Source organism: Mercenaria mercenaria, chromosome 6 (assembly GCF_021730395.1).
Source record: "Mercenaria mercenaria strain notata chromosome 6, MADL_Memer_1, whole genome shotgun sequence".
NCBI lineage: Eukaryota > Metazoa > Mollusca > Bivalvia > Venerida > Veneridae > Mercenaria > Mercenaria mercenaria.
This window is the reverse complement of record NC_069366.1, coordinates 33,022,740-33,035,839: the sequence shown is the minus strand read 5'-3', so window position 1 is coordinate 33,035,839 and position 13,100 is coordinate 33,022,740. Positions and strand designations below refer to the sequence as shown.

Below are 13,100 nucleotides of genomic sequence, written 5' to 3'. Positions count from 1 at the left end.
TACTATAGTATATTACTACAGTAACTGTTGAATAATCAAAGGGTAATAACTCGATCATCTGACCACATCAAGAAGAAAATATGTGCATCTCCTCTTGATAGTAAAGGTTCCTATGAAGTTTGGCTCAATTTCAACCAGTGGTTGCTGAGAAATACTCTTGACAAGAACTGTACTATTGTGTACTACCGTTGAATAATCAAAGGGCAATAACCTGATGAAAAATCATCCTACCAGAACAAGAAGACAAAATGCCCATCTCCTCTTGATAGTGAAGCTTCGCATGAAGTTTGGCTAAATTCCAACCAGTGGTTACATGTACTGAGAAATACTGCGGACAAGAATTGTACTATAGTATACTACTGTTGAATAATCAAAGGGCAATAACTCTGTGAAAAATCATCTTACCAAAACACAAAGATAATATATGCATATCTCCTCTTTATAGTGAAGCTTTCTGTGAAGTTTCGCTTAATTCCAGCCAGTGGTTGCTGAGAAATACTCCGGACAAGAATTGCAGGACAACTGGAAAGCATAATTAATGAAGCTGATATTTTATGAATCTACTACAAGAAGTACAGCTAAATGATGATTCAGGTTTACAAGAAATTTTTACTGTGTGACTAACATAGTGTACAACTTTTTTTATATACTTTGCAGACACTCACTGAATCACTTTTTAAAAACTTTTTTTATTTTACAATACAGCTACCCCATGCTTTAACCATTCACAAAGTGAAACCATCCGGTCATTATTGAAGGAGAACAGTTTTTTAATTTAGAACATTTGCAGTGAAATTTGTATTCAGAAGCCAGTCAAGGCAGTGATACACTATGTCTGCTAAAGGCAGGTGTCTGCTTAAGATAAGTTAAAATCAGAGCTAAGAGTCAATATGGGAAGTTAGTTGACTGACTGCTTAAGGCAGTGATACAATATGGCCGTTTAAGACAAGTGGCTGCTAAATACAGGTAACCATTAAGACAGGTTCATCTGTATTTTCATCTGTAAAAGGAAACTACTTACAAATAATGACCCTTGTTTAGCTCTACTTTTAATGTATACAGGTTTGACTGTCCTAACAAAATAAATAATAAATATGTCAATGAATGAACAGTTTCAGTTTCAAAAACTGCTCTCTTAAAGGCTTAAACACAATTGGAACTGTCAAACTATTCACAATATTTTGTCAGAGGAAACAAATTGCATGTATCTAGCTATTCCTATTTCAATTAAATATTTAAAGTTATGGCTACTGTGAACAAACCAATATTGAAAGCTTGATACTGCAAATCAATAAACTGCTGCAATAAATTATTTGTATAAAATTATTTTGTGTATGTTATGAATTTCAGAAAAGGGATCTAATTACAGTTCCATAATGCTTTTATTTTAACATGTTGAAAATGAATAAATCAATTGTTTAAATAGAGAACGTGTATATGGTTGGAACAGCACTACTTTCAGTATTACACAAGAATTTATACAATCAGAGCCATAAAGGGAGGTAATCAAAATCAACAGATTCAAAAATATTTTCCATAATGAGAACCAAATATTCATTGACAAACCTTTCAAAGGAATATTCAAGAAATTTATGATCAAAAAGATACAAGAGATTAACATACTTACATACTTCATGTTCATAACTAAAAATGTGGCAGTCAGATTACAAACAATGCTGCTTTCCATTATAAGCCCTTCAATTTGTATACAGATTTATCTGTAACGTGTGGATGCCCAAAGGCCAACAACATCCAGTCCATTATTTGTTGACACACAATGACTCAAACATTTCAGCCCATTAATAAAAAGCTCTTATCAGTCAAAGTTGCAGCATGACCTTTGACTCCTTAGCGTGTAACCTTTGGAACAGGGACCTGTGTTGTTTGGCAATAATCCGATTCATGATTCATGACTAAAAAAAAATGTTTACTCAGTAATGGTCTAAAAAAGATCATAAGTCACCTTTCAGACCTAAACTGGACCTTAACCTTTATGATTGAAGGCTGGAGCTTGTTTGTGACACTCCATTTCATCGATGCAAACATTTCAGCCAAATAAAAGTAAAACTGCTCAATGCATGTCAAACTTATGACCCATACAAACTCTTTGGATGACATTTAACCCTTAAATATGACACTGACCTTTGAATAAGGGCATGGGGTTTGCGCATGCCATTTTACCTCATTGAGGCAAACATTCCATCTAAATAAAAATGAAACTGCTACATGAAAAAGAGTCATACCTTTGTCAAATGGAAAATTACAGTTATGAATCCTGTGCAGTCGAAGTGAAGATCTGATGTGTGTGAAGTTTCAGTTCAGATCCACATACAGTTACAAACACCTAACTAAAGATTGCTAAGTTCAAACAAGGGCATAACTTGGTGAAAAAAGTGAAACAGAGTTATGAAACCTGCAGATCAGGTCATCACAGCGAACAAGTGTGTGAAGGTTGAAGCTATTCCCACTCATGGTTTGTGATACAAGCTTATTATACATAAACTTTACCAACTCTAACCACTGATACAAACCAAAACTCTGACACAGAACATAAGGTATAGGTGAGAGCAATAGCTCTACATATAAGTCAAACACTCCAGCTAAAAAGTACTGAAGTTTCAAACAGAACAATAATTTTCATTCTCCTTGCACCTGTTGACTTATTTCATTGTAACATGTTCTCAGGAGTTCAAATTCAATATCAATGGACACCTTTATTGTCTGCCTCGGTTCTAAATGATCAATGTCATAACGCTAAAGATCACCTCTGTTTTTAACTTTTTATATCTGAACTTAGGTGAAATACTTTAGAAATAAAGGATAATATATGAAATAGCAACTCACCAAATTTCAGTCAAAAAACAAACTGATAATAGTGTCTTCTCTACAACTAGACGAATCCTGCAATATTACAAATTACCAGGTCCAACTGTGTACAACCTCATTCACACCCCACCAACAAAAGAGAAATGGAAGTAAATAGGGATGTGGTAAATGCCAAAGTGGAAGAAAACTGGAAAATTGAGATTTGTAACAAACCGTCTTTGAGATACATCAATCCCCATGCTCTCAGAGTTGGAAGGACACATGCTGTGTATTACAATAGTAGACCAACCCTGTATGATGTCCAAAGGGCTGAGATAAAAGCAAGGCTACTAACTGGGACATATAATTTACAAGCTAATAGTGCAAAGTTTAACCAATTTGATGTGGACCCAACATGCAGACTGTGAAGGAAGAAACCAGAAAACAGAGGACATTTCTTAGCAGAATGTAAGACATTAAAACCCTTCAGAGCACAGTATAACAAACAACTGTCAAAAATTTCAAATATGCGAGTCAGTGTCAAATTGAGAATCTAAGTATCACCATCTATACTCAGCTAATACTTGACTGTACACACCGTCTGTGTCAGATATAATGGAAACACAGTAAACACAGATAAATGCAAGGGCATGGCTTGCTGATATGGTAAAATTAATTAAGATAATACATGCATGATACACCTGTATGAAATGTCCAGATGGAATCCGCCTGGAAAAGGTACGTTATTAGGCAGGAATTGAGCAGGAATTGCAATATTCCATGTGAAAATGACACAGAAACGGAATATTTTTGAAGTCAGTATGGACAGATTCATTTATCCGTGTGGATAAATTCAGTTTTCCGTGTGAACTTTCATTATTTCCTGCTGCAACCCACACATCATTTTGGCTGACACAGACTTTTTCGCCTTAGTCAAATTTTGCAGGCAGGTTTTAAATTAGCACTTAGTAATTTTCAACACAGAGGTTTTCCACTTAGAAATTTGTACACCCCTAAAAGCCCCAATATTAACAAAAGGGTCCACAGAATTTCGCTTGAGCCATTAATTCATCTACATTTTGTAGGTTTTATCATTGAATAATCACAGGTCTTATGTATATTTTTTAATGAACCTCACAGAAATAATATAACAATTTTTTATTTTGTTGAATTTTTGTTATAAATGTAAATTTCAGACAGAACTGAGAAGGCAAATGCTCCTATTTTCCTGACCGATGACATACGGAATCTCTGTTTTATATAGATATTTAAAAACTGAATTCCGCTTTGAAAAATGGAGCATTTTCCGTCTCTAATCCGTGCCACTGACGTGCGTAAAATTTCATACAGGTTACCAAAAGAAACAAAGTGAATTTCAGCAGCTTTATACAATAATAGAAATAGAATTCTGATTCCCTAGCCAATGCTTTGGCTAGAGAACCAGTTCCAGACAAATAAGTTCGCTGTCTAGGGAACTGCGATTCCAGTTCTCTAGCCAATGCCAAATCAAAATCTAGACAAAATTATAGGGTATGACTGAATAGCGAAATCTAATCAAATTAGCGAAATCTAGACATAAAATGTAAACTAATGAACAATTTTAAAAATCTTTTTAAGCTTTTATTAAAAATATTAATCTACATGTGCATGTCAATTTTCAAGAAAATATACTTATATTTAGGGTGGTTTTGAAGTGAAAAACTTATACGGGTCTTGATTTCGCCCTATTCTACATGCGCGGAAATCTCAAGTGACAGGTAAAATCAAGACATAAAATTTAAAGTGATGAAGTTTCTTTTTAAATCTTTTTAGGCATTTATTAAGAATATATTTCTTAGTTTGCATGTCAATTTTCAAGAAAAAATATTTATATATAAGGAGGTTTTGAAACGAAAAACGTATACGGGTGTTGATTTCGCCAGATTTTATATGCGAAGAAATCTCAAGTGACAGGCAAAATCAAGACATAAAATCTAAAGTGATGAATACTTTTTAAAATCCTTTAAAGCAAATCCTTTAAAGCTTTCATTAAGAATATATTTCTACGTGTGCATGTCAATTTTCAAGAAAAAATATTTATACTAAGTATTAATTAGAAACGAAAAATATATACGGATGTTGATTTTGCCAGATGGTCAGTGACATGCAAAATCAAGTCATAAAATTTAAAGTAATGAATAATTTTTAAAATCCTTTTAAACTTTTATCGGGAATATAAATATACGTTTGCATGTCAATTTTCAAGAAAAAATATTTATATTTAGGGTGGTTTTGAAGCAAAAAACGTATACGTGTCTTGATTTCGTCCCATTCTACATGCGCAGAAATCTCAAGTGACAGGTAAAATCAAGACATAAAATTGAAAGTGAAGGATACTTTTTTGAAAATCCTTTTAAGCTTTTATCAAATATATATTTCTACGCGTGCATGTCAATTTTCAAGAAAAAAATATTAATATTTAGTATGATTAATAAACGAAAAACTTATACCGATGTTGATTTCGCCAGATTTTATATCAAATCTTAAAATTTTAAGAATGAATATTTAAAAAAAATCCTTTTGAGCTTTTATTAGGAAAGAAAGCGTATGCGGGTCTTGAATTCGACTGATTCTGTATGCGCAGAAATCTCAAGTGTCAGGCAAAATCAAGACATATAATCTAAAGTAATGAATATTTAAAAAAATCCTTTTGAGCTTTTATTAGGAAAATATTTCTACGTGTCCATGTCAAAATTCAAGAAAAAAAATATTTATATTTAGCAAGGTTTTGAAAAGAAAATCCTAATTCGTCCTATTCTGCGCGGAAGCAAAATCAAATCGTAAAATTAAAAGTTTGTCGTATTCATTAAAATCATGTTGAGCTGTTATTGAGAACATAATTCCACATTTATATGTCGAAAATAATATTGTTTTAAAAAAAAACGTATACGGGTGTATCTTGATGCATTTTTTCCGATATTAAATCTAAGTTGGGTTTTAAAGTTATTACTTATTTCATAATAAACCAGCAATACAATGAGTTAAGGAAGGTGTGAAAATAATTGGACCGTGTTGCTGTGGCACTGTGTTACATGCACGTGTCATAGTTATCAATCATCATCTAAATTGTTTGATACATGAAAGAAATTGTATTCAACAATAATTGGAGAAAGAATGCATATATGAATGAAATTAAGAAAATGGGCCATATCCTAAACATATAACTTCAATTTAATTCTTAGAAAGACGTTTTCATATGGTAAATGTGTTAATGAAAAATAAATTGCAAATCTAAATAATTACTGTTTGTTACATGTAATAATCTAATAATTGTCGGATGATATGGCACAATTCTGACCGAATGATTACCTGCTGCATTTCGCACCTCCTCAAACGTGAGAGAAAACCACCTTTGATTAAATTATTGTTTATCCCCGCTTAACTAATTGGATTAAATTTAATTTGATCAACTAATCAGCTGTATATGCCGACCAGTGTGACGACCGTTGTATCTTCTGTGAGGTAAGATTAGTTGTTGTGTATATTGTGTTGAAAATATTTAACTTACAGAAATCAGATTTTTGTAGAAAATGGTAACTCTGTATATCAACGGATTACAGTTCCGTGAAAATTGTTGGAACGGGCGTAAAACACAATCGCATTATCTAGATACAGCTGATTATTTCGTCATGATAAAATCTTAATATCAAATCCAAGTGATGTTAAAATATTAGTGTACTGATTATACACTCATAGACTTTTAAATGGGTCACGACTATAACTGCGATATTTTTAATAATATTTAAATTACACGACTGAAATTTCTTTCCCTTTAAAAATTTTAAGATTTGATTTTGCCTCTCAGTTGAGATTTCAGTGCATATAGAATCTGGCGAAATCAACATCCGTATAAGTTTTTCGTTTATTAATCATACTAAATATAAATATTTTTTCCAGAAAATTGATATGCACACGTAGAAATATATTCCTGATAAAAGCTTAAAAGGATTTTTAAAAATTATTCATCACTTTAAATTTTTTGACTTGATTTTGCATGTCACTGACCATCTGACAAAATCAACATCCGTATATTTTTTTTTTTCTAATTAATACTTAGTATAAATATTTTTTCTTGAAAATTGACATGCACACATAAAAACATATTCTTAATAAAAGCTTAAAAGGATTTTAAAAAGTACTCATCACTTTAGATTTTATGTCTTGATTTTGCCTGTCAATTGAGATTTCTTCACATATAAAATCTGGCGAAATCAACACCCGTATATGTTTTTCGTTTTAAAACCAAACTATACATAAATATTTTTTCTTGAAAATTAACATGCACACTAAGAAATATATTCAAAATAAAAGCTTTAAAGGATATTTTAAAAAAAAAAATCATCACTTTAAATTTTAAATCTTGATTTCGCCTGTCACTTGAAATTTCTGCACATATAGAATCTGGCGAAATCAACACGTGTATACGTTTTTCGTTTCAAAACCACCTAAATATAAGTTTTTTTTCTTGAAAATTGACCTGCAAACTTAAAAATATATTCGTAATAAAAGCCTAGAAAGATTTAAAAAGAAAATTCATCACTTTAAATTTTATGTCTTGATTTTACCTGTCACTTGAGATTTCCACGCATGTAGAATAGGGCGAAATCTAGACTAGTATAAGTTTTTCCCTTCAAAACCACCCTAAATATAAATATTTTTTCTTGAAAATTGAAATGCACATGTAGATTTATACTTTTAATAAAAGCTTAAAAGGATTTTTAAAAATTTTCATTAGTTTACATTTTATGTCTAGATTTCGCTTATTTGATTAGATTTCGCGAAATCTACTAGTTTTTGCTATTCAGTCATACCGAAAATTATAGTTTCTTTAATTGCCAAAGGTATCGAACCAACACACTACCATTCTATCAAAAAGCATAAATATTTGAAACAATGCAGATTGATTACATGTCACAGGATCAAGATTAAATTAACTACATTTTTCAAATGTTTCGAAATGTTTTGTGCACGAATAAATGAGAAGAAACATTTTTTTCGTGCGTTTAATTCCCTTAATCACTTATACATGTTTCACCGATCTTTTTAAGCACAAATGGTGCATCAATACAGAACGTTCTATTTCAAAGGTTTTCAGCCCTTTTCTTTGTGTTTGTTTACCTTTTCTTTGTTTACGTTTCCCCTTTTTCCAAATCTGCACGGATCACAATTTTAATGAAACACCGTCCCAAATTTTAGTTACCTCCCTTTGTTTACACGATTCGAGGAAGAGGAAGACGTTTTGAACAACGAAATTGCCCCACATTATATTTCTCAACACGGTATTCAACAGTCATTCTCAAAGTTCAGATTTAGATGGTTTACGATTATCGGCCTTGTGCTGCCGGGCCCGCTATGACTAGATACCGGAAAGGGCCCTTTCCGCAAAAAGGGCTTAACATGATCGGAAAGGGCCTGCCATATGTTTATTATTGGAATTTATTTAATTATTTCTTCATATTTCATTATGACATAATAAAAGAAAATAAATTATGAAAAAAAGTTATTTTTTTTTCTTATTTTTAAATGAATTATAGACAAAATACGAGTCATGGCATAAACCGCGCTGATCGGAAAGGACATAACATGATCGGAAAGGGCCTGTCACATGTTTATTATTTGAAATTATTTAAATATTTCTTCATATTTCATTTAACAAATAAAACAGAAAATAAATTCAGAAAAAAATATTATCAATTTTCGATTTTTTAAATGAATTATAGACAAAATACGGGTCATTGCATAAACCGCGCTGATCGGAAAGGACATAACATGATCGGAAAGGGCCTGTCACATGTTTATTATTTGAAATTATTTAATTATTTCTTCATATTTCATTTAACAAATAAAACAGAAAATAAATTCAGAAAAAAATCAGTATTCGATTTTTAAATGAATTATACACAAAACACGTGTCAGTGCATAAACGGCGCTGATCGGAAAGGACAGTCCGTATGTTTATTACTGGAACTAATTGAATCATTTCTTCATGTTTAGTTTGATAAATTAAGAAGAAAATAAATTATGAAAAATTAGTTTTCAAAAGAATTATATTATGTTTAGTATATAATTACAAAAACGTTTACTGCGTTCACTGTCAAAGCAGAATTAACATAATGTATGCGGCGTAACAAACACGTGCCTCTGATTAGTCCTGATAGAGTTTGATTGGATTATCACACCTATTGATTATATCAATTAATCAGTATATTTGTAAGCACACACAAGTGACATGCGACAAATAATGTCTAACAATTTCTTTACACTGGACAGATAATCGCCTTGAATGAAGCATCATTTACTCAATGGCAGATTATTTTAACAGCGAAAAGCCGTAAAAACATCCTTAACCTTCTTTAAATATTTTGATTGACACGTATAGCAATCAGTGTTTACTCAACTTGTTGATTGACAGGTGACACTTGAATAACCTGTCCGTTCGTTATAAACAATTATTATAAGGTACTTTAAACAGAACGATAAGCAATAAATTTTTAAAAGTATATTTCAAGAATATTGGTTATAATTAAACTTTCAATTGATCTGTATCAATTACATTCATGTATCATGTTTAATTTATCAAATTAAGAATAAAATAAATTATTAAAAAGTATTTCTTTAGATATTTGAAAACTGTTCATTCTTCAAAGTTTTTAGGATATATATGATATCAGTTGTGACTGTTATTCATACAGTAAAAGTGGATGTCTAAAAAGTAGATTATTAAAAGTCTCTTGTAATTCATTTATGAATGACAATGTACTTTAGTTTATATGTTTTAACTCCATGTATATTGTACATTGATGAGACTATAATGAATAAAATATATAATATCTGAATATCTATTTTCTTTCTTATGCCAAAAAGAAATATGAAGAAATAATTCTATAATTTCTGATAATAAACATTTGACCGGCCCTTTCCGATCATGTTAATCCCTTTCCGATCAGCGCGGTTTAAATACTGACGCGTATTTTGTCTATAATTCATTTATGAATGACAATGTACTTTAGTTTATATGTTTTAACTCCATGTATATTGTACATTGATGAGACTATAATGAATAAAATATATAATATCTGAATATCTATTTTCTTTCTTATGCCAAAAAGAAATATGAAGAAATAATTCTATAATTTCTGATAATAAACATTTGACCGGCCCTTTCCGATCATGTTAGGCCCTTTCCGATCAGCGCGGTTTATGCCATGACTCGTAATTTGTCTATAAATTACGTAAAAATATAAAATTAATTTTTTTTGTCATAATTAATTTTCTTTTTTTAATGCAAACATGAAATAAGAAAAAATAATTCCTTAATTTCTAATAATAAACATATGGCAGGCCCTTTCCGAACATGTTAGGCCCTTTCCGATCAAATACCACGGAAAGGGCCCTTTCCGGTATCTAGTCATGGGCCTGTATGGTTTAACTGTTATTGTAGTGGGTGGGGTATGTTCAGAGAATCTTGGCTGTATATTCTAGCCTATTGCCGTATTGGTAAAGGTCAGTAATGCAAATCCTTCTTTGTGACATATAAAAAACGACAACTTCAGGTCGTCTTTACGTATCTTTAGAGAACATCACTTTTTCCTACACCTATTTTTCATGAAAGTTCTATCACAAATTAACGAAAAAATGAAAAGAAAATATTTTACTGGGCTAAATTTTGGCTCTATGGCCCTTTTATTGTATATGTTGGTAAATGTTTTACTCGTTTGCATTATTTTTCACTTGGATTCTGAAATATCATTCATTCCATCATGAATAAGACCCAAAAGGATGCATTTTCTGTCATTCTGGAGACAAAATATTGGCTTTTTAATCCCAGAAATCGCTGCTGAATAGTCGCATCTACTCAAAATATGGTCAAAATTCAAAATTTTTCAAATTTCACAATTATTTTGCATTGAAAACACCCTTTTATATCATAAACAACCGATCTATGACTATTAAGACTAATTGCGATGTGTTTCGAGAAAGTCTTATTTCAGCTCTTATAGGTTAAAGGTCAGTAATTCAAATCCTTCTTTGTTTCATATAAAAAACGACAACTTCAGGTCGTCTTTGCGTATCTTTAGAGAACATTACTTTTTCCTACACCTATTTTTCATGGAAGTTCTATCACAAATAAAACGAAAAATGAAAAGAAATATGGGATTATGTAGTTCCTAGTGAAATGCCCGTCAGTTGTTGGTCTGCAACCCAAAAATGGCGCATATTTACTCTCGTCCACGCAATAAACACCTACTTCCGGTTTCGATCTGCAAAACTTGCCATGTGGGGTGTATGAACATGAAAACCGTCTCATTTCATGCAGAATTCTTCTAGTAAATGAAAAACCCGGGGATTAAAGCACTCGTTCTACACAAACCTGCGCAAAAAATGGGAAAATTAGGATCTATTTATTATAGACTTCTTTCGACTACACCACGGAAGCACATTTTCGACCAAATTACTGACCTTATTCCATTGGATGTAGGAGAGATCGCCGTGACGTCACGCATTAACACCTGTTTATCTGGTGGTTGGCAAAACAAATGTTTTTACATCGTTTTTGTACGGGATCGAATTTTTGATAACTTTTTCGCTCATTTATGGATTTTAAAAATTCAAAAAGTATTTACGATATGCATATTTAATTTTTCTCATTGGAAGGGCCTAGCCGTCCGGTAACTGGGTACGGATGGCTAGCAAATCCTCAGGGGATATTCTAGTCATCCGGTAATTGATTTTTTAATGAATAAGTAATGATTTTATATAGTTTTAAATGTTATTTACTTAAAATATCAATACTTACCTGATTTTTCAGCCCATTAAACGCAAGAGATCGTGTTTATTTACAAATCCGTTGATATTCTATTTTTAGAAATGATAAAACATTGATCGCCAAACGTCCATATGATATTTTGTAAAAAGTGATGTTTTTTCAAACGGCCTAAACTTTAATTTTTAAAGCACAAATTTCTATATATTTTTTTGAAGAATGGAAAGCTTAAAAAAAGGCAATGCATTCATTAATTTTGACTATGGTTATTTTTAAATTAAAATGGATTAATTATGAATGCTTAACTATAGTTTTTCTTAAAGTTTTGAACATCACGCTGCCGTTTTCGAAATTAGATGTCATTTAAAACAGTTACATATATTCGTTTAAAAATATTTGAATACTAAAATATGAAAATTGAAAGTTCTTCAAAACTGTTTTAATTTTGAAAATCCAGTGAAAACGTTATTTAAATTTAAAAATTCCGATCCTATTAAAGCCTCAAGATGAACAGTGACGTCATGTCGATTTCGCCATTATTGAGATCGGCAATCTTCTATTCTATCAGCTGAATAATGCAGTTGTTAATCGTATCTTTTTATTGTATGTATTTACACAAACTTTTGTTTACAGATACATTGTGTAGGTATCGATATCTCAAGTAAATAACATTAAAACTATATAAAATCATGTCTTATTCATTAGGAAATCAATTACCAGACGATTAGAAAATCCCCTGAGGGTTTGCCAGCCGTCTGGTAACCGGACGACTAGAACGCAGGCTAGGCGTCCCGTTACTGGATGGCTAAACACTTCCTTTCTCATTTAAATATCTTTTTAAAATGAATAACCATTTTAAATGACATTTGATTTTAATAGCGGTGTAGCGATGCTCCAAACTTTTAGAAAAAAACACTGTAAGTTAAGCGTTCTTAATAAATCCATTTTGAAATGATAATTAAAAGTAATCAATTAATTGCTTGTTTTATATCCTTTTCATTGATCAAAAAATTATTGATATCATTTGTGTTTTAAGAAAGTTTAAGCCGTTAGAAAAACATCACTGTTTACAAAAGGACAACAAATAATGATTCAATACTGGTACATGTAGTGCCTATAGATTCGTTTTCAAAATGAAAAGTACCTTGATCTGTCACAACTGCAGTGGTAGGCAAAATATTGCAGACAGCGGTACCCACTTGAAACTTTTGTGTATTAACTCATCTTCTGATTGTGTTACATGGTTTATTTTATGTCAGATCGAAGAAAAATGGATTAAAAATATTTCAAAGTAAAAGATGACTCTGATGAGTTCATAGAAATTCATTTTGATGAAATTATGGTGTAACTGGTTTCTGGCTTGATTTCTGGTTGGGGTTTCAGTACAGGGTTAGACTAGTTCAGTTAGACTAGCTCCTAGACTATGCTATACTTTTTAAAAAAATTTATGGTTTAATGTAGTGAACTTAGCCAGTCTATATCCTATCTCCAA

General features: G+C 31.4%; 2 protein-coding genes across 4 annotated transcripts in view; one reads left to right on the top strand and one right to left on the bottom strand.

The window, feature by feature from the left end:
- The window catches only part of LOC123549218 (kelch-like protein 26), a 32,934-nt gene extending 24,912 nt beyond the window's left edge, over nt 1-8,022 (bottom strand). Inside the window, exon 1 of the mRNA XM_045337128.2 lies at nt 7,963-8,022. The gene's annotated coding sequence lies outside the window, so the exon portion shown is untranslated. The remainder of the gene's footprint in view (nt 1-7,962) is intronic.
- A 6-nt stretch (nt 8,023-8,028) lies between these two features.
- Nucleotides 8,029-13,100, top strand: part of LOC123550558 (solute carrier family 66 member 2-like) — a 32,328-nt gene continuing 27,256 nt past the window's right edge. For 2 of the 3 annotated variants that reach the window (XM_053545581.1, XM_053545579.1), the window contains exon 1: nt 8,029-8,123. The gene's annotated coding sequence lies outside the window, so the exon portion shown is untranslated. Of the gene's footprint in view, nt 8,124-10,256; nt 10,348-13,100 lie in introns of those variants that run through there. The other variant, XM_053545580.1, reaches the window with a different exon arrangement.